This window comes from Neofelis nebulosa, chromosome 1 (genome assembly GCF_028018385.1).
Source record: "Neofelis nebulosa isolate mNeoNeb1 chromosome 1, mNeoNeb1.pri, whole genome shotgun sequence".
Lineage (NCBI taxonomy): Eukaryota > Metazoa > Chordata > Mammalia > Carnivora > Felidae > Neofelis > Neofelis nebulosa.
The window spans coordinates 111,134,063-111,153,921 of NC_080782.1; the positions used below are offsets into that span (position 1 = coordinate 111,134,063).

At 41.9% G+C, this 19,859-nt stretch overlaps 1 long non-coding RNA gene across 7 annotated transcripts in view; it reads right to left on the reverse strand.

Annotated features, from left to right (window-relative positions):
* The window catches only part of LOC131512756 (uncharacterized), a 110,182-nt gene that overhangs the window by 26,558 nt on the left and 63,765 nt on the right, over window positions 1–19,859 (reverse strand). For 6 of the 7 annotated variants that reach the window (XR_009262295.1, XR_009262296.1, XR_009262294.1 and 3 more), the window contains exons 3-4: window positions 904–1,046; window positions 109–353 (exon numbers count right to left, since the gene is read on the reverse strand). The exons of the other annotated variant lie outside the window; for it this stretch is intronic. This is a non-coding gene — a long non-coding RNA (uncharacterized LOC131512756). The remainder of the gene's footprint in view (window positions 1–108; window positions 354–903; window positions 1,047–19,859) is intronic. 7 annotated transcript variants of the gene reach the window in all.

The following is a 19,859-nucleotide window of genomic DNA, read 5'->3' on the forward strand; positions in this document are numbered from 1 at the left end:
ACACCACCCTCAGGCTTGAAGGGATTTTCTATTTCATCAACTGTAGATGAACCATAATAATAAAACATAAAATATTACACAAAGATTAGAAAATCAAGAATCACATACTTTACAGCATTGTCTTCATAGCCAAACTCATTCTCAGCATCTATAGCCAGTCCACTTGGTCTCTCCCCAGGAATCATCCCTCAGTAGAGCTGAGGGATCCTTCTCTGTGCTTCCAGAACACTGCATGCCTCTTCTTGCTTACTATACAATTTTGAAATGACATGGGATGCCAGTTTGCCTGCTAGCTTTCCAGGTCAAGGCCCACGTGGTGTTCATTTTTGTGTGCCTGCTAGTTGTCACAATACCTGACACAGAAAGGGTTTTGTTATTACTTGTTTTGCTGTGTTGCTGTTAATATTTTGAACTATGTGAGTTCGAGCCCTGTGTCGGGCTCTGGGCTGATGGCTCAGAGCCTGGAGCCTGCTTCCGATTCTGTGTCTCCCTCTCTCTCTGCCCCTTCCCCGTTCATGCTCTGTCTCTCACTCTGTCTCAAAAATAAATAAACTTAAAAAAAATTTTTTGAACTATGTGGAGAATACTTTTGCTCTCCATTTTTTGGGTCACCTGTGGCAAACACAGCTGACTGCCCATCTAACAGCCACCACTGCCACTTTCCCCTTTATCCTTGCTGGTTGAGCCTTGATTTTGTTTGACGTTTCACTCTCCACAAAGGTATGTGCTCAGGAAATGACTCCTCTTGCCAGAGCAGAAGTGGGGGAGGTATGAATGGTGACTGGTCTGTGCAATCTGGGCTGTCCTCTTCCCCTGGCCTGTGGCCCAATTCTAGCCAATGAGGTCTGAGAGTAAGCCACCTGGGGAGTTTTGGAAAAGGGCTTTTCTTATAGAGAGACTCACAGGAGGAGACGTCTTCTTTCCCCTGGGATCCCACGGATTATCTGGAACTGTGGCAGACATCTTGCAAATGAAGGTGGACATGAGACCACAGAGACATCCTCCATGGTGTGGTTGAGCTGGAGTCACTGGCCTGCCCGCTTTCACTGAAAGAGAATGAACCCCTGAATGCATCCCAATAAGTGCATCACCACATGATAAAAATGGGAAGACCCCAGAGGGGAGGAGCCTCTATTGGGAGAAACAGAGTCAAAATGGAAAGTTAAAAGGAATCAGGGTTTATCTCATGGTAGAGAAGACTCTGGATAAACCTGGTTGCTGTTTTCAAGTTCATGGAGGGTTTCAAGGATTGAACATCAAATAGTTATACCCCGTGACTTCTGCAGACCTAACGGGAAGAGGAATCTTAATTAAAGCAGGAGAGACTCTGCATGGATTTAAGAGAGAAATCTGCTTGTAGGAATGATAGAACCCTGACATGGGCCCCTGACAATGAGAGTCTGTCCCTTTGAAAATAGACAAGAGGGAAAAATATGAGTCTTAGTGGATTTTTTGTTGTTGTTGTTTATTTTGAGAGAGAGAGAGGGAGTTTGCACATGCAAGCGAGTGGGAGAGAAAGGCAGAGAGAGAGAATCCCAAGAAGGCTCTGCACTGTCAGTGCAGAACCCAATGGGGGGCTTGAACTCACGAAGTGTGAGATCATGACCTGAGCCAAAGTCAGACGCTTAACCAACTGAGCCACCCAGGCGCCCCAAATAGGAGTCTTTGAACAGTTTATTATTCACCTACTTAAGGCAATGGGAATAACCAAATGACTACTTGAAGTGTGTCATTTTGTGCTAATTTAGAGAACATAAATTACTGAAAATTTAAGTAGGTGAAGAATCAGCTGCAGACCTCCAAAAGTATTCATTAGGCTGTTAAGTTTGATCTGACAGAGCTGGAAATACCTGTTTCATCAATATAAGGCCAAAATGTCAGCGTGACATTATAATTTACATGGAACACACACTACTTATCAGAGCTTTGTGATTAGTCATGTGCCCAGAACAAGGACACTGCATGAGAAATGTAGCCTCAGGGAAGGTGGCTGATTATTTCTGGAGTGTTTATTAGTAAAGCTGATCCCAATCTGAATTCACTTTTCCATGGAAGAATGTAAAAATGAGTATTGGATTTCGTCAGTTCCTCTGACCATGTCAACACCCTTAAGTGCACACAGCAGGCAAACCACCAGGCCATGGGTGTGGGGCAGCCCTGCTCAGGGCCACCCATTCCCAAGGCCAAGGCCTGGGTTCAAGGACCTACTCAAACAAATGATAATTGCAAGTTGAGCTGCTAGCTGAGAAATTACGGCATGGATCATAAGTAACCAGAGACAATAACTACCTCTCCCCTTACAGCCTATTTTATATAAATCCTATTATTAGCAAGACTCTCACATGAAACCCGGAAGTTAACATAAATACAATAAAGGCATATAAAAATTGGCCTCAAAAGGTGCATTCTTGTTGATTTGATTAGGTACACATCACCACTTCATTTTACTGACATTGCAGGCTGGAGCATTTCTTTTCCTTATGAATTTGGTAGGACAAATCTTAAAATTCAGATTCTGCGTATTGTAAGCCATTTTTTTCACAAATCAACAAGTATTCTTACGGTCACACCAGGCATATTTTCATCGAGGCTTTTACTCCCACAGCAGGAGTTGACCCTGACCCAGCAGGACCCTGTCCTCTTCCTCAAAACGGTCTCTCCAACTTCTGTCCTCCCTTCTCCTTTCATCCTGCTTTTGAAAAGCCCTCCACACCCCTGCGTACTTCTCCGCGGCTCTTGGCAGCCCTGGAAATAGTGTCTGGGTTTTGAAATCTTCCTGATTTTACATGAGATGCCCAGGAGCTGCGAGGTGCTCCGCATGAGCTCTGGCTGTGCTGTCCCCTCCCATTCCTCCTCCCTCTCTGGGCAGCCTGCCGTGGGTGGAGGGGAGTCTGCATGTGTAGCTGGTACCAAGTAGATGGTCTGTTTGGGTCCTCGCTCTTTCCCTTCAGCTCATGAGACCGAAGAAGCGAGGGACCAGCCCTCACACAGGATCCCGGCACCTTACATCGAGGCTCTGAAGAGACCCAGAGCTGGCGGCAAACCCTAATCTCCCATCTAGCACCAACGTGTCTTCGGGCAAGGCATTTAATCTCCGAATCTCCTATAAAAAGTTTCCTATAAGGTGGGTAATGACACGTGCTTCCTACACCGTTGTGAGGATTAGGTAGCAGACATTTAAAAAGCATCTATGTAGGGGTGCCTGGGTGGTTCAGTCGGTTGAGCGTCCGACTTCAGCTCAGGTCATGATCTCACAGTCTGTGAGTTTGAGCCCTGCATCGGGCTCTGTGCTGACAGCTCACAGCCTGGAGCCTGCTTTGGATTCTCTGTCTCCCTCTCTCTCTGCCCCTCCCCCACTCATGCTCTGTCTCTCTGTCAAAAATAAATAAACATTAAAAAAAAAAAAAGCATCCATGTGTTACTCAGTGTTGTTCTAGAGAGGCAAAAACCGTTTTTATAGCAATGAGACTTCTGAATACCTGCACTCAGAAAACAACAATAGATGGTATTTGCCACTTGGACCCCAGTCATTCTCTTTATTTAAAAGGAAACCTGGGGGCACCTGGGTGGCTCAGTCGGTTAAACATCCAACTTTGGCTCAGGTCATGATCTCATGGTTCCGTGAGTTCCAGCCCCGTGTCAGGCTGGGGGTTGACAGCTCAGAGCCTGGTGCCTGCTTCGGATTCGGTGTCTCCCTCTCTCTCTGCCCTTCACCCGCTTGCACTCTGTCTCTGTATCTCTCAAAAATAAATAAATGTTAAAAAAACAAATAAACACGGGGCGCCTGGGTGGCTCAGTCGGTTAAGCATCTGACTTCAGCTCAGGTCACGATCTTGCGGTCTGTGAGTTTGAGCCCCACGTCGGGCTCTGGGCTGATGGCTCAGAGCCTGGAGCCTGCTTCCGATTCTGTGTCTCTTTCTCTCTCTGACCCTTCCCCGTTCATGCTCTGTCTCTCACTCTGTCTCAAAAATAAATAAACTTAAAAAAACAAAACAAAAACAAATAAAAAAATAAAGGGAAACCTCAGTTTCAGGCCTATGGTAATCCAGCAAAATAGCTGCAGAGCCAAAAGACCTCATCTTGGGGCTCAGAGGAGGACTGACTCTTTTCCTAGAGCAACGGAGGCTACAGCAACATTGCATGTAGCACATGGCTCTCTGGGACATGGGAAGGTTAATGAGATAGCATCTAGGTGGAAAGTGCTGAGTGTGCTAAGTATTACCATGTTGCAATTACCCTAATACCAGAGCAAGGTCTCCTTTGTCCAGATCATTCAAGAGCATGTGGCTCTGAAAGAGAAGGTACAACAGATGAGACATAAAAGTACCCAAGTCTAAACACACCCTATCCCCAGGCACACTCTTCAGCAACACTGGGAGCTACAGATAGGGAAGGGGCTTTGGCCTCTAGGGTGCTACAGTTCAATTGTTTAACACCCTGGGTTTAGAATTTATATCCTGCTACATTTCTGCATTGCTTCCTAGAGGCCACTGACTACACAGTCATGGTGCACCCGCTCATCATCCCTGTGACCTGGGGACAAGCCATGCAAACTCTCTGGGCCTCAGTTTCCTTGCCAGGGAAAGGGAGGTAATAATCCCTACCTATGTCACGCAGTTCTGAAGCTGCAAAGCATGAGTGCTTTGAAAATTAGAAAGTGATGCATATTAACATGAATTCTTGGATGCCGGTGCCTATTCTCTCATTGCTTATCTGACCATAACCAAAGTTAAGAAATAAAGGTCTCTGGGGCGCCTGAGTGGCTCAGTCGGTTAAGCGTCCTACTTCAGCTCAGGTCACGATCTCGAGATCCGTGAGTTCGAGCCCCGCGTCGGGCTCTGGGCTGATGGCTCGGAGCCTGGAGCCTGCTTCCGATTCTGTGTCTCCCTCTCTCTCTGCCCCTCCCCCGTTCATGCTCTGTCTCTCTCTGTCTCAAAAATAAATAAACGTTAAAAAATAAAAAACATAAAAAAAAATAAAGAAATAAAGGTCTCTGACTCTACTTGCTGGTGACCACCCATCATGCATCACAAAGTCTAGTTGAATTTCCACAAGGTTGAATTATGGATTAGTAAAATGGTACTACTGGTTCTGCTTTGAAGGACCAGCTTACCCACGGAAGAGTGCTTACATGTGGATCCACTAAGCCATGCTATTATGGAGAAGTAGTATTAACTTTATTCATGTAGCACGTGGAACTTTTCAAGATGCTTTCACATATATTATCTATGTGTATGTCTCTGTCTCCCAGTGAAATCTTTTGGGATATTTGCTTCTCTCCTTCCTGTTTTCCAGCATGTTACCCTTGGAAGAGGCAGAAGCCCGGGGCTTCAGGGAGCCAGGGCGTGACCCCTGGAGTCTTACTGAACATGGGCTCAGTGGCAGCAGTCACTGAGGAAATGAAGACAGCTCAAGCTACCCAGCCGGTCTCATGGACTATACACATGGGATGGGCACGGACAGCCCTGGTCATAGGGAGACAAGTGTCCCTCCATGACCCACAGTCACCACTGAGGTTTTAGGAAAGGCTCCCATGTTCCCAGAGCTTCGGCTGCTGCTTACTGACAAACCAGTCCCTCAATAATCTTATTGTATGTTTTCAAAACAATTCTCCGTAATGCCCCAAGAATGTCTGAACTTCTGTGTGAACTCGCTAGTTTGCATGTTTCTCATATTATTAGCAGGAACTCCGATAGACAGGGCCCATGAGTCTTCCTGGTGGGCGCAAAGGCAGGCCTCTCCTGCGAGTGAACCCCTGATGTGCCCCCACTTCCTCTCCTTCCGATTCTTTCTCACACCCCTTACAGTCTCTTTCTCCCCTTGCTCTCTTTATAACCAACTTTAAGAAAGAGCTTTGCTTTGATTACAGGTTACTCATTAGAGAATGCCACAAGATTCTGGTGCTGAATTTTTTTGTGAAGGAAGATTCTGAATACAAAAGGAGAGCAGAGATACTGCTGCCTTTGATGACCTGTTTACCCCAACCCCACGCGGCTGGGAACGGAGCATTCAGCTTCTGATTTCAGGATGACTGCACACGACCCCAGTTTTAATATCGCTTGTCATTCATAAATCCCCGAGACATCACAGACCCAGCCAGATGTGATGTGGTCTGGCCTAATCCTTCTATGGAGATGCAGGGGAGAGTGGAAGCTAAGCCTTAATTAAAAATGAGATCTGATATTGGAAAATTAAGGCTTAAAAATGCTTTGAATGGGCCTATTTGAGAGCACATTCAAGTGTATGGATACATCAATTCAGGAGATACTGTTTTTTTGCTAGGTGCAGCTAATTTTATAAAATCATAAAATACCAAATTTATAGCTATAGGACAAACTGCTTCCGAATACCTCCGGCTATGCTTCGACTATACGTAGCATGATATATTTTGATATACAGATGCCAGTCCCTCTCTGGATTTCCAGTTAAAGGCATCTGTCATACAAGGAGAAGGGATCACATTGGTAAATAAAATTTAAAAATAATTCCCCAATTTTTGTCAAGTCATCCAGTCACATATTTTTATTCATTTTTTTTCCAAGAAATCTTTACTAATAATTAACTTTGTGTGTGGTATCTTGTGTCTGGTACAATGAGATCTAAAAAGTCATTCTGGTCATCAAACAACTAAAAGTCATGATAAGGCAGTGAGAAATTTCCTTCACAATTTAAATACCATTATAAGAAATTTCACTGCAAGTGTATTTTTTTAACTTTTTAATTTTATTTAATTTTATTATATTTTTAATGTTTATCAAAAAAATTTTTTAACATTTATTCATTTTTGAGAGACAGAGAGAGACAGAGTATGAGCGGGGAAGGGGCAGAGAGAGAGGAAGACACAGAATCTGAAGCAGGCTCTAGGCTCTGAGGTGTCAGCACAGAGCCTAACGTGGGGCTGGAACTCAAGAACCACAAGATCATGACCTGAGTGGAAGTTGGATGATTAACTGACTGAGCTACCTAGGTGGCCCTAAACTTTTTAATTTTCTTTTAGAGAGAGAGCATGCACGTGAATTGGGGAGAGGGGCAGAAGGACAAAGAGAGAATCGCAAGCAGGCTCTGTGCTGAGTGTGGACGGGGTGGGGAGGGGTCGATCCTATGACCCTGGGATCATGACCTGAGTGGAAATCAAGAGTTAGGTGCTCAACCGACTGAGCCACCCAGGCACTCCCATTGCAAGTGTATTTTTAATAACCAAGAGACTGCCATAGAAAATGAGGCCTGGGAATTAAGAAAGACAGATTAGCTGGAATAGTCAGACAAAGATCAGAACTGAGTGGAATCTTGCAGGATGGAGAGTGAAGAATTTCAACTGTGTTTCCATCTTTCCTTCCTAGCAAAAGGTAGAATGAACTGTGCTCTTCTTTCATGTACTCTGGACTCTTTCCAGTAGGAAGTCTAAAGTGAGTAAAACAGCCCAAATGCTGAAATCTACAGGGGAAAAAAGAGCAGATTTGAGGATGCACAGATAGAGTATCATCACGCCCTAAAAAGAGCTGACTCTAGCTTGGAGAGGTGAGCCCTTTAAACTATTAGCACCTGCTACAGAAAAGGCCCTCAGTAATTATTAGTTGAATGAATGAATAAATGAATAACCAGGAGGATTCCCAGAACTTCCTCAGTTTCACCTTTTACTCTCTTTGCAGGTGCCCTTGCACCCTCCTGAAGTGAACTTGTCCCTGGGGCTGTGTAATGGCTAGATTCATATGTGCTACTTTCTTGCAGAATGGGAGTATGCAGTAATTTTCAAAACCAAAAAACAAAACTGCAAAACCCCAAAACCCCTAAAATAAATATTGCCAAACTGCTTTCTAAAGTGATTGTTCCATGGGGCGCCTGGGGGGCTCAGTCAGTTAAGTGACTGACTTTGGCTCAGGTCATGATCTCACGGTTCGTCATTTGAGGCCCACATCGGGCTCTGTGCTACAGCTCAGAGCATGGAGCCTGCTTTGGATTCTGTGTCTCCCTCTCTCTCTCTGTCCCTTTCCCACTCATGCTCTGTCTCTCTTTCTCTCTCAAAAAGAAATAAACATTAAAAAAAATTGTTTTAAGTGGTTGTTCCAACTTACACCCCTGCTAGAACATAGTAAAATAGTTCTTGGTTGTCTAATATACTCCCAGAACTGGGTGTCATGAATTATACCAGGATGAGAAAGGTAAAATGGCATCTCATTGTTGTTTCACTTTGCATTTCCCTGATTACTATTGAAGTTAGGTCTGTTCTCTGAAATTCCAATTAGAGTCACATAATATCTTATCCACCTTCTAAGTCTCTTGGCTTCTTTTTCATACTTTTCATCTTGTTGTCTCCCTATTATACTGTATGGATAATTTGTACCAGTTTTTTTTCTTAATGTGCCCAATGTTCTGTTTACCCAATCCATTTGGAGTTATTTCAGTTATAATATTTTTTTATTTTTAGATATTCTACTTGTTTTACAAATTTATAAGATCTTTAGTTTTAGTCTTTTTTCCTTGTATATTTTCATCCCCTCTATTATTAATTTCTGCCAATTAAAAATACACTTATTTTATGTAGGACTGACAATTATAATATTCAGTGTTATTTGGGGTCTGATTCTTTTATTTTGTTTCTTGGGTCTCCCCCATGGTGTCTTGATTGCTTGTGTATTTTGTGAGTTTTGACATTCAGGCCAGATTCTCTTGTGTTTAGTTGTGGGAACTTTTTGAGACCTGGGTTCAAGGTGGGTTCCTCCAGAGAATATTTCTTTTATTTCTGCCATGTGCCTGGAGGCAATTAAAATGTGAAATCACTTTAAAATAAAATTTCCAGCTTGAAATTTTTTTTGGTCCTTGCAGATAATGTAAATTCTGGACCACAAATCCCTCTGTGGTTTTGTTTCTGATTATAAATTTTCAAAGGAGATTTATTTTCCCCTTCTACCCAGCACAACAGTCAAGATAAGCAAGTTTCCGTGCTACTCCCATCTGTGGGTGGGTTTATATCTAGTTTACCTGTATACGGAAGGCATTGCACACTGAGGGTCCTAGCTTTACATGGGGGTATGTGTCTTCTATTAAATTTCACCTTGGTTGGGTTCTTGCCTTGGTGTCCTGTCTGCATTACCCCATGCCACCATCAAAACCTGAGGTTAATGCCACCAGGACTCTACAGATGCCTCCACGGAGAAGGCTAAATTAGAGCACAGTTACCTTCCAGGATTCCTGCTTTCACTTTATTTGCCCCTGAATATTTCATAGTCTCCTATCAGTTCAGTAATGTATTTAAAAATAATTTTTAATTCTGATATTTTACTTAGCATTTTTGGTTGTTCTCAACGAGGGATGTTTGGAGTATCTAATTTGTCATACTGAAGCAAACAGGAGTCCTATTATATTATTTATTGCATTTTTCTATATGTTTATAGTATTTTGTACTTGAAGTGATAACAATGCTAAGAAAAACTCCTGGAAGGAAATAGACAAAAACGTGTGATGAGATTATTGGTGAGTATTCCTTATCTCTATTCTTCTGTACTCTGCACACACCAAAAACTGAAGCTGGTAACCAAATGGAAATTCTTGGGATCGCATCTCAAATAATAGTCCATTTCCATAAACTGACTTGTCAAGTAATTCTTAACTTACTTTAATCCAGTAAATTTTAGACAGCAAGGATACCCTCTACCTAAAAGAAGACCCACGGAATTACTGAGTTACTAAAAGTAGAAAATTCACTACCCAGCTTTCAAATACACAAAATGATCTTATCTAGAACTTGTTTTGAAAGGGCTGGATACATATTTTCCCCTTAAAGAACAGTAAGAGATGTTTCTAGTAAAAACATCTTACAAAAATTAAACTTTCATACTTTCTCATTAAACACTGTAATTCTTTAAAAACTCTCTTTAAATCTCTTAAATATATAAAATGGCTTTAGAGTATTTTTAAAATAAATAATTCAAGTTGATGTCACATTGATTATAGTGTCTCAGTGTCCTGAATATTTGTGGACTGGCAAACTTGATGGTACTCAAAACTATGGCCCCTCCCAGAGACAACCACCCAGGGAGGAAGTATTTTATGTACTTACCCACACTGCTTCTGACCTCCTCGTTACCCTACACTCGGCAACAGGAAGTTACTTTCAAATTGTTGCCTACACGGTAGGGGAAAATGGTATCTCACTTTTACTCTTTTAACAGAAGCGTAACCTATCATGGCACGAAAATGAAATCATGTTTTTATTTAAAAGACTGCTCTTACTGACTTCTCTATTTGGGGTTCCTTTTAACTTTTTGTTATTATAAACAATGCCGCAATCTTTTTTTTTTTTTTTTTTTTTTTTTTTTGGTACATCCATTTTTATACTGTGTCCTCTTACATCCTTAGGATAAATTCAGTATTTTGCTATATCAATATTTTGCCAGACTGCCCTACTTTGGGATAGGTGCAAGTTCTTTAGATAAAAGTTATTTTAAACAAATCTAAATTCTTAGATTAAATTTCTAAAACTAAAAATATTTTCATCACATTTTCAATGTATTACTTATAAGTTAGTGTCTTATTGCACATCATCATCTATAGATGTATCTGGCTTCTAGAAAAAAAATGCAAATACAATAGCCCAAACTTACAAAACAAATAAGTTAGGGAGTGACTATTTGCATTACAAAATTATTATTTGCTTTACAAAATGGTACCAGTTTAAGTAGAAAGCACCTTGGCAATATTTGAAATAAGGCCAAATTTGCAAAAATTCACTTTACATACAACTTTTCCAGAAAATATCAAGCACAGAAAGCGAGATATACTTATTTTAATGTGATTTTACAAATCTGAGGCAGTCGAATGAATCTGCTGCTGCTTTTTTTAAGAGCAAATTGTGTACAGTGTAAGGAATCCATGAAGGATTAACAAAACTGTAATTATGTGATATTTTTTTCTCAAAACTCTTGGGTTTTTGTTTTGCGTTTTATTAAAGCCTGTGCTTCAAAAGCAGAGAAAAATACCCACGTCCCCTCCCTTGCTTTTCAGGCTTTCCACTGCACGCCAGCCAACAGAGCGGCATATGGCACATAACATGCATGGTCAACGTCCCACCAGCATATTTGCAGAACCAACAGTACATATTGAACGAAACCACACCTCATGCAGAAGACTTTTAATCATCCTTCACTCTTTGGTAGGAGCACGGTGGAGAGGTGGGTGGAGGAAGGAGATCTGGCTGTTGGCAAGACAGCTCAAGGGAATGGAAATACACCATTGCGGGGGCTGGGGGGTGGCCTTCTTATTCACTGGCTCTAATTCCCTCTCCAGACAAATGATACGACAGTGCTGTAGGGCTTAGAGAAATTGGGGCAATGCTGGGGCAGTGGGCAGCGGAGAGTGTATTACTGACAGCCTGCCTGGTCCTTTCAGTGGCAGATAAAGCACACAGGTACACACCCCACATCCAACCAGCCCCAGTCCTGTCTCACAGAGAGTTTCCCTGGCTTTTGTCCCAGTCACTCACCTTTTTCAAGCCTGTTTCAGAGATGTACAATATACCATTTAAAAACACTTCTGTTTTCGTAAAATGTGTCTCACATAGAAGGGGGGGTGGGGGTGAGGGTATCTGGTGTTTCTCCCACCCATTTGGGAATCTTGGCTTGCACTCTGACCATAATTAGTGTGAGGCCTTCATAATGTAGGCCTAGGAGGACGAGGGCAGACATAAGCTAGGCCCTCTCAGCAGCACTTCCGTCTTTCTTTTCCTCACTCACTGTCCTTCTTCTCCAACCAGGAGGTAGGCCATGGGCAGCACTCACCAGGTGCACACTGGTCACCCCTGGAAGGCTCAACAGGGTGCGGCACCCAGGAATCTGTTTGGACTTTCATTCTGAGTTTATGGCCCCTGGACTAGTATAGGATTGACCCATTCTATTTTACGAGATCAGTGGGATATTAAAGTAATTAATAGGAAAAGGACTGGACTGGATGTCAGAAGATCTGGGTTTACTTCCAGCTGGGCCACTACTGAGCCATATGACCTTGGACTAACATTTAGTCCCTGCAGACCCATGTTTTATCAGCTGAAAAATGAGATTTGAACTTAGTGAACTAGGGAGCAAAACTGAGCCACATGATCAAGTCTGTGCGTGTGCAGGTGGCTGTGGACATGTGGTTGTGTATGTGTATTTGTGGAGTATGAAAAGATGAGCCGAAGGAAAAATGGATTAAAACAACCCCAGTGTCAATGCTCAGAAGTGAAAGGAAACATCTGGAATGTTGAGAAGGTGTGTCAAAGAAGGGAAAATTCTTTCCCCTTGGCACTGAATAAGAAATTACCCCAAAACATAGTGGTGGAAACCCAAACCAATGTGTTAGAAACAATTATTTAAAAGAGGATTTTGTGGGTTATAAATTCAGGAAGGGCTTAGCTGCCTTTCTGTCACATGGAATTTCTCCTGAGGTTGCAGTCAGATGTTGGCAGGGACTGCAACCATCTGAAGGCTCAGCTGGGCTGCGTGTCTAAGGTGGCCTGTCCTCCTGGCCAGCGGTGGAAACGCAACAACACTGTGACCAGAAAGCGTTTCTCAGGGGAGGTAGACTCCTTACTCCACTTCTTGCAGAGTGACCCCCACAAAAGAAAAAAGTAGAAGCGGCATGGCCTTTTCTAAGATAGCCTCAGAAGTCACCCGGCAATGCTGCTACCACACTTTATTGGTCAAAGCAGTGACCAGCCCATCCTGATTCAAAAGCAGGGATGAGGACTCCTGATCTTAAGGAGGGGATGTTAAAGAATGTTGGGGTCAAGTGCAAAAAGTGCCCCAGGCACCTGACAAGCATGCTCTGATTTTTCTCAGTATCTTTGAAATAAATGTCTTGATCATTTCTATAATTTAATCAGCTTTCTGAGATAAGAGACTTCCTGAATAATCTGGTGTGCTGAGTGCTCACGAACTGAGTGTACTTAAAGAATCACTGCACTTTTCAAGTAAATTATATGGCTCCAAATTGGAGATAACTTCAACCTCCATAGCTGTTTGATGAATAAAGTTAGCTACATAAGGCCTCAGTGCAGGAAAAAGGCAAAGAACTGTGAAAAATCAAATAACCAGACTATTATTTGTAGATTGATTTAGATGCTTTGGAAATAGGCCTCTGCTCCTGGGAATCTGACAGCTCACTGTGAACATGGGACAACAATGTCACACAACATGTGGGAGAGAGATACCAACCCACCAGGAGGGACTTGGAGCAAACTGGTATAGACAGAAAATACTGCAGAATTCATCTCAGGTCAAATGTATGCTCCTTGGCCTTGAGCTGTTCTGACACTGGTGGCTGAGAGCAAGCACACTTCATGCATTCCTCCTTGGGTCTAATTTCAATGATTATTCCTTCCCATCTTGTGCGGCCACCATCAGACTGATTTTAGTTCCTGGGGATTAAACAGTTTCTGAAGGTTGTTATCACTCCCCTTCAGTGGAGCATATCTTCAAACACCTTCCTGGATAATTACCATGGCCCAGTGATTGGGCAATCACCACAGAGTGCTTTTAAACACACACACACACACACGCACACACACACACACACACACACACACACCTCAGTGTGTTCCTTTGTGTTTGCTTTGTTTTTGCATTTTCAAAGCCCAGCGGTTCATGAGAGACAGTAGAAGGACAAAATAAGAAGACATATGGTAGTGCTTAAATTATTCCCCAAAAGGGAAAGTGTCCAATATGAAATTATTCACTCTTTCTACTATTCTGGGGTGGGGAGGGAGGCATTTCAACCAAGAAAATCATAGTATACCCACAATGCCCAGAGGAGAACTGAATTATATTATCAACTTCCAAATACAGTCAGCAATATTTCACCAGAAAAGCTGCTTTGCAAAAATTAAACCTCTAATGTTTACACTGGGAAATACCTCCAGGCCTTCTCTGCCATCTTCCCCATTCCCCTGCACATAAGTGTGTGTGTGTGTGTGTGTGTGTGTGCATACACACACACACACACACACACGCACACCACAATCTCATTTTCTTACCAGGATCCCCTTTGTTTTGTTGCCTTCTATTATCCTAACACGTACATAGGTGATTCTGTAGTGAGGACCCAGAATGACTCCAAAAGGAAAAATTACACAAAGTAGAATTTTGTCTTTTATTTTTCAAAATGTTCTAAGAACCTATAGACTTGTCTGATAGAAGCCATGGAAAACGGTGGCCAGAAGGAAATCACTTAGATAATTATTTGAGATCTTTTTTTCATCCAAAATGATAAGCAGAGGAAGGGAGGGGGGAGGTTGGGTTTCAGCTTCCTGTTGTTTTTACTCAGTTTATGCAACTTCAGTCCATTCAACCTAACCTTAGGCATGTTATATAAAGATTGTATACAAAGAGATAAACTTTGAGAAATATTTTTTAAATTTAAATTTTAAAAATATGTGATGTGTCACATGATCCAATATGTAAACACTATAAAAATGAAAATGTTGATAAAGATGGCCAACAGACACATGAAAAGATGCTCAACATTACTATTCATCAGGAAACTTCAAATCAAGACGACACTGAGATATCTTATTACTCCTGTCAGAAAAGACAAGAAATAGCAAGTGTTGGTGAGGATGTGGAGAAAAGGGAACACTTGTGCACTGTTGGGGGGAATATAAATTGGTGCAGCCAGTGTTAAAAACAAAATGAAGTTTCCTCAAAAAATTAAAAACAGAAATACTGTATGATCCAGAAATTCCACTATTGTGTATATTCCAGAAAACCCTGAAAACATTAATTCAAGAAGACGTATGCACCCCTGTGCTTTTTGCAGCATTATTTACAATAGCCAAGATATGGAAGTAACCCAAGTGTCCTTCCATAGATGAATGGATAAAGAAAATGTGATATATGTACAATGGAATATCAGACAGCTGTAAAAATGAGTGAGATTTTACAATTTGTAGCAACATGGACCTGGAGCATATAATGCTAAGTGAAAGAAGACAGAGAAAGACAAATACCAGATGATTGCACTTGTATGTGGAATCTAAAAAAAATAATAATAAAACATATGCACACACACACGCACACAAGCAGAAACAGACCCATATATACAGGAACAAACTGATGGTTGCCAAGGAGGAAGGGGGTGGGGGATGGGCAAAATAGGTCAAAGGGAGTGGGAGGTACAGGCTTCCAGTTACAGAATGAGTAAGTCATGGGATGAAAGGTACAGCATAGCGAATATACTCAGGGGTATCGTAACAGCACTGTATGGTGACAGATGGTAGCCATGCTCATGGTGAGCATAGCATAATACCTGCAGTTGTAGAATCACTATGTTGTATGCCTGAAGCTAATGTAGCACTGTGTGTCAACGATACTTAGGTAAAAAAAATGTAAATGTTGAGAGGTCTATCCCCATCTATGCCAGTCCCTCTCCACCCCCATTCCCCTGTCCATGTAGGTAACCATATTGTTTATTTCTTATGTAGGTTCCCAGTGTTTCTGCTGACACAAGCAAACACAAACACATCCATATTTTGCTTCCTTTCCTATTGTTTTTGAGAGGGAGTTTAAGAGGGCAGGAACTGACCTTGTTTGTCCTGTGGTGACAATACATGAGTAGAGAAAACAATGGTGTATCAGAAAGAATGGAAATGATGTCTCAATTATTTAGATTCCCAGAATCACTTTCTCTGACTTTAGTTCTTTGGTTAAATCTATCCTTTGGGCCTCTTACATTTTTACATTTTCTAAATCCTTGTTTTCTGCAGAAGCACAATTTTAGATAATTCATATATCTCAAATCTCTTGCCTAACAACAAAAACGTAGCTGTCAGCCTTAAGAAGAGTACAAAAAGCACAATGGCAAATGCCGTGCAGGGTCCCTTTCAGAAGGGCTCCCGTGACCCAGGGGTCTGAACATGGACATCCAGTTGGAACGCTGGCCCTACCTACGGGGAAGAACATTTATTCCGACCTGGAATCTTTTCTTTATCTTACATGTACCCATGCATAGACAAAACAAGGGCTTGCACAAATATCTTACTCTTCTGACACTTGGGAGTCTAAAATAGAATACTTTTGTAGATTTTAGGAACAACCGCAGGAATGTGGATATAACCAGATAATTGACACTGGGGATTGCGTGGGACTGTGCCAGAACCCAGAAACAATGAAACAATTTTAAACTCGTATTTTGGAAATGAATGAGCAATGACAACAACTTGTTTTTCAAAAAAGTCGAAACACAATAATGATGTAATTCGTTGTCATCTTTTGGTGTATAGTATTATATTATATGTCAGACGAATAAAGACAAACTAAACTGTGAATGATACATAGGATAAATTATCAGATGGGTGCGTATTATAATAATTGCTTTACATGCTCAAGGTTTTCCTCAAAAGTTAGAGGATAGGTAACTGTAAAAATCACATAAAATTTGGTTAAATATTTATTCATTTCATTATTATATATATATTTTTAATTTTTAATGTTTATTTATTTTTGAGACAGAGAGAGGCAGAGGCTGGGGGGCGGGGGGGTGGGCAGTGCAGAGTGAGAGGAAGACACAGAATCTGAAGCAGGCTCCAGGCTCTGAGCAGTCAGCACAGAGCCTGATGTGGGGCTCAAACTCATGAACCACAAGATCATGACCTGACCTGAAGCTGAAGTTGGACACTTAACCAAGTGAGCCACCCAGGTGCCCCTATGATTGTACTTTTAAAAGTTTATTTATTCTTAAGCAATCTCTACACCCAATATGGGGCTTGAACTCACAACCCCGATATCAAGAGTTGCATGCTCCACCAACTGAGCCAGCCAGGTGCCTCTGGTTATATATTTAAAGAAATCCTTAAGATGACTCATTTATTTTAATTTTTAATTTAAAATGAAATATATGATCATTTAAAGATCTTTTGACAGTGCAGAGAGTGTACAGCAAAACTTGTTTCTCTCCTGCCCCATGCCAGCTTGTCACGCTTCTTCCTGAGACACCATCAACATACTGCTTTCTTATGTGTCCTGCTGAAAGATTTTGCATATTGTATTATGTAAATCTCTCTTTTGAAAACACAAACAAGAGCATGTTGCAAACCCATCCCTGACTTGGCCTTAGTCTGTATCTGCACATGCATGCCTGTGCTGCTGAATATCCCACTGGAAGGAAGGCCCTCAGGGTATTCAGCCAGGCCCCCACTATGTGATGGCTCTTCTGTGAACTGAATAAGAATCCTTCATAGAGTAAAATAAAATCACCTTCTAATAATCTTTTCCTGTAAAGGTGATTGTCCTACACTGAGCGTTGTCCCGCTCTCTCTTTCTGGCATGTGGAAAATCATTTGTTGGCCTCTCATCATCATCATCATCATCCTATATTGCCTGATGTCCAAGTTCTGAAAAATCATTCTTTTATACATTTTGTTACAGTCTTTTAGTTGTTTCGGGCTGTAGGGTAAATCCAATCCATGTTACTCCATCTTGGCCAGAGCTGAGGTGTCATATTTTTTAAACACCAAAGTGTTTCCTAAACTTGGATGTATACAACCATCTGAACAACTCATTAAAAATAAAGATTCCTGGGCTCCTACCCAGAAATTCCAATTTGGAGAGCTGCCTGGGAATCTGTATTTTTAACCAGCACCTCAAGCAATGTGGAAGCAGCCCTGCCATGGGCCAGACTGGGTGTTTGGGAAGCAGTGACTTTAAGGATTATTATATTTATTTGTCAGCTGTTCTCAAGTGATACCACCATATGGACGCTTTGTTTTTCAGATAAACAAAATAAAAATAAATGGTAAGGTCGATTTATTGCCAGACTTTGAACTATTGAATCTGGGGAAACACACTACCACCCCTGAAGAGTACCTACAGAGGCCAGGGCTCTGTGTTAAAGAGATGCTCTGCTCAGCATGTGACACAGCAGACCCGATGGGCTCGAAGGCAGGTGGAGAATCTCGTTGGAAGGGGCACATTTACTTGTCTGCACAGAGAGGGCACAAATCCCAGCAGCTTCAGCTTAGTTAAACTCACGTTGGAAAATATTTTTGGCTTGTGTGGTTTTATGCTTTTAGAGTTCCATTTTTAAGCACTGGACTCGTCCAAACCCACTGCAGCCGAGCTGAAGCATCCAAGGAAGATGCTGAGTTTCACACCGATCTCTGCTGAGTCTGTAAAAATTTCTCAGATTTGTCCAAATTGCTTTGTTGAGAAACCAAAACAAAAATCGCTAATCCCAGTGGGGTTTGTAGGGTCCTGTGGTTTTCATCCAAAACTATGGCTAACGCAGCGGTTGGTCATGTGACTTACAAGCCTAAAGATTCCATTATGAAACCTGAAAGAAACCCACAGCCTTCAGATTTAAAATAGAGACTAACCCCCCTTCTCCCAAATCTTCTTAGTTTTGGCCTGGAAGCAGAGACTAAGGAAACATGTCCAATCCAAACCAAATGTTGTCAGGACTCACTACATTTTAAATCCAAAGCTGAATTTTATTCCATTGGGGTGACATTGTTTATTAACACTGTCTGAGGCAATTGAATTGTCTAGAAAAGTTCAGGAGAGCTGGAGGCCCTCTCTTGTTTGTATTACGATCAGACTGGCTTACTGTCCAAGAAACAAAATGAATTCAACATAAATTATGAGATTTTATTTTATCATATCTCCCTTCCCTTAGGACATATAAACAACAAATTATGAAATGAATTCCATTTTCTCTTCTTTAATATAAAATTTTAGTCATTAAATGTCCGATCCTTTTACAACAATGACTCAAATTCTAGGATACATAAGAATAACCTGGAGAATTTGTGACATCTGCATATTCTTGTTATCTACCACTGTATAACAAATTATCGTAAAACTTAGAGGTTTAAAGCAACAACCGACTTACTACATTTCATGATTTTGTGGGTCAGGAATTCTGGCAGGGATCAGCTGGGTGATTCTTCTGCTCTATGTGGTCACCTGGGGTCACCTATTGGTGGTGTCTGGTGTCATCTGAAAGGTCCAAGACCACTTCACCCACATGCCTGGCAAATTGGAGGGGGTAAATGCAGAGCTGGCTTAGCTGGACTCTGCTCCCTCTTCGTGTACTCTTGGGGCTCTCTCCACATGGTCCAGACCTCCCAGAGACCACAGCTAGGCCTGGAATGGGCATGGTATCACTTCATTGTTCAGAGCAGCCCTGGGCCAATTTCAAGAGGAGGAGAACTAGACCTCACCTCTTGACGGGAGAAATGTCAAAGAATTTGTGGCCATCTTTTATCCACTACAATGCAAATGCCACAGTTACACTCTCAGAAATTCTGATTTAGTAGGTGTGCAGCAGGGTCCAAACATGTGCATTTTACAAGGCACCCAATGAGATTCTGGTGCAAAGGATCCTCATAGTCCTCTCTGAAAAATATCAATATATAAGATGTGATGGAATGTGTGCCTATAATCAATCTGTCCATCAATCAGTTAACAAACATTGATTGTGTGATATGTGCCCAGAATCGTGTTAGGTGCTGTGGAGAGTAGAAAAGGAACATGAAGAAGGGACCTCAGCCCTGGAGGGGTTCACATTTCATGGGAGCCAGGATTTTCAAATCTTTTTCTCCTAGGATTTTGACAAGATCACTTCCCCTAACCTTTTATTCTTCCCCACTCCTGACTTTCTTTCCGGTCCTATATGCCTGTGTCATTCCTCTCCCAGCAAGCCACACAGCTCAGCTCCAGGGTGGGACAGCCCATCCTTCCAGGAACAATGTGGACTTTCTTTGTAGGTTTCTGACTCATCCTGCATATGGCTTCAGCAGCCAAATAGTCTCTAGACCCTAATCCCAAAGCCGGCTCTGTGGGTGTGGGTGTATGTGTACACATGTGTGCATGTATGCGTGTGTGTTTGTATGT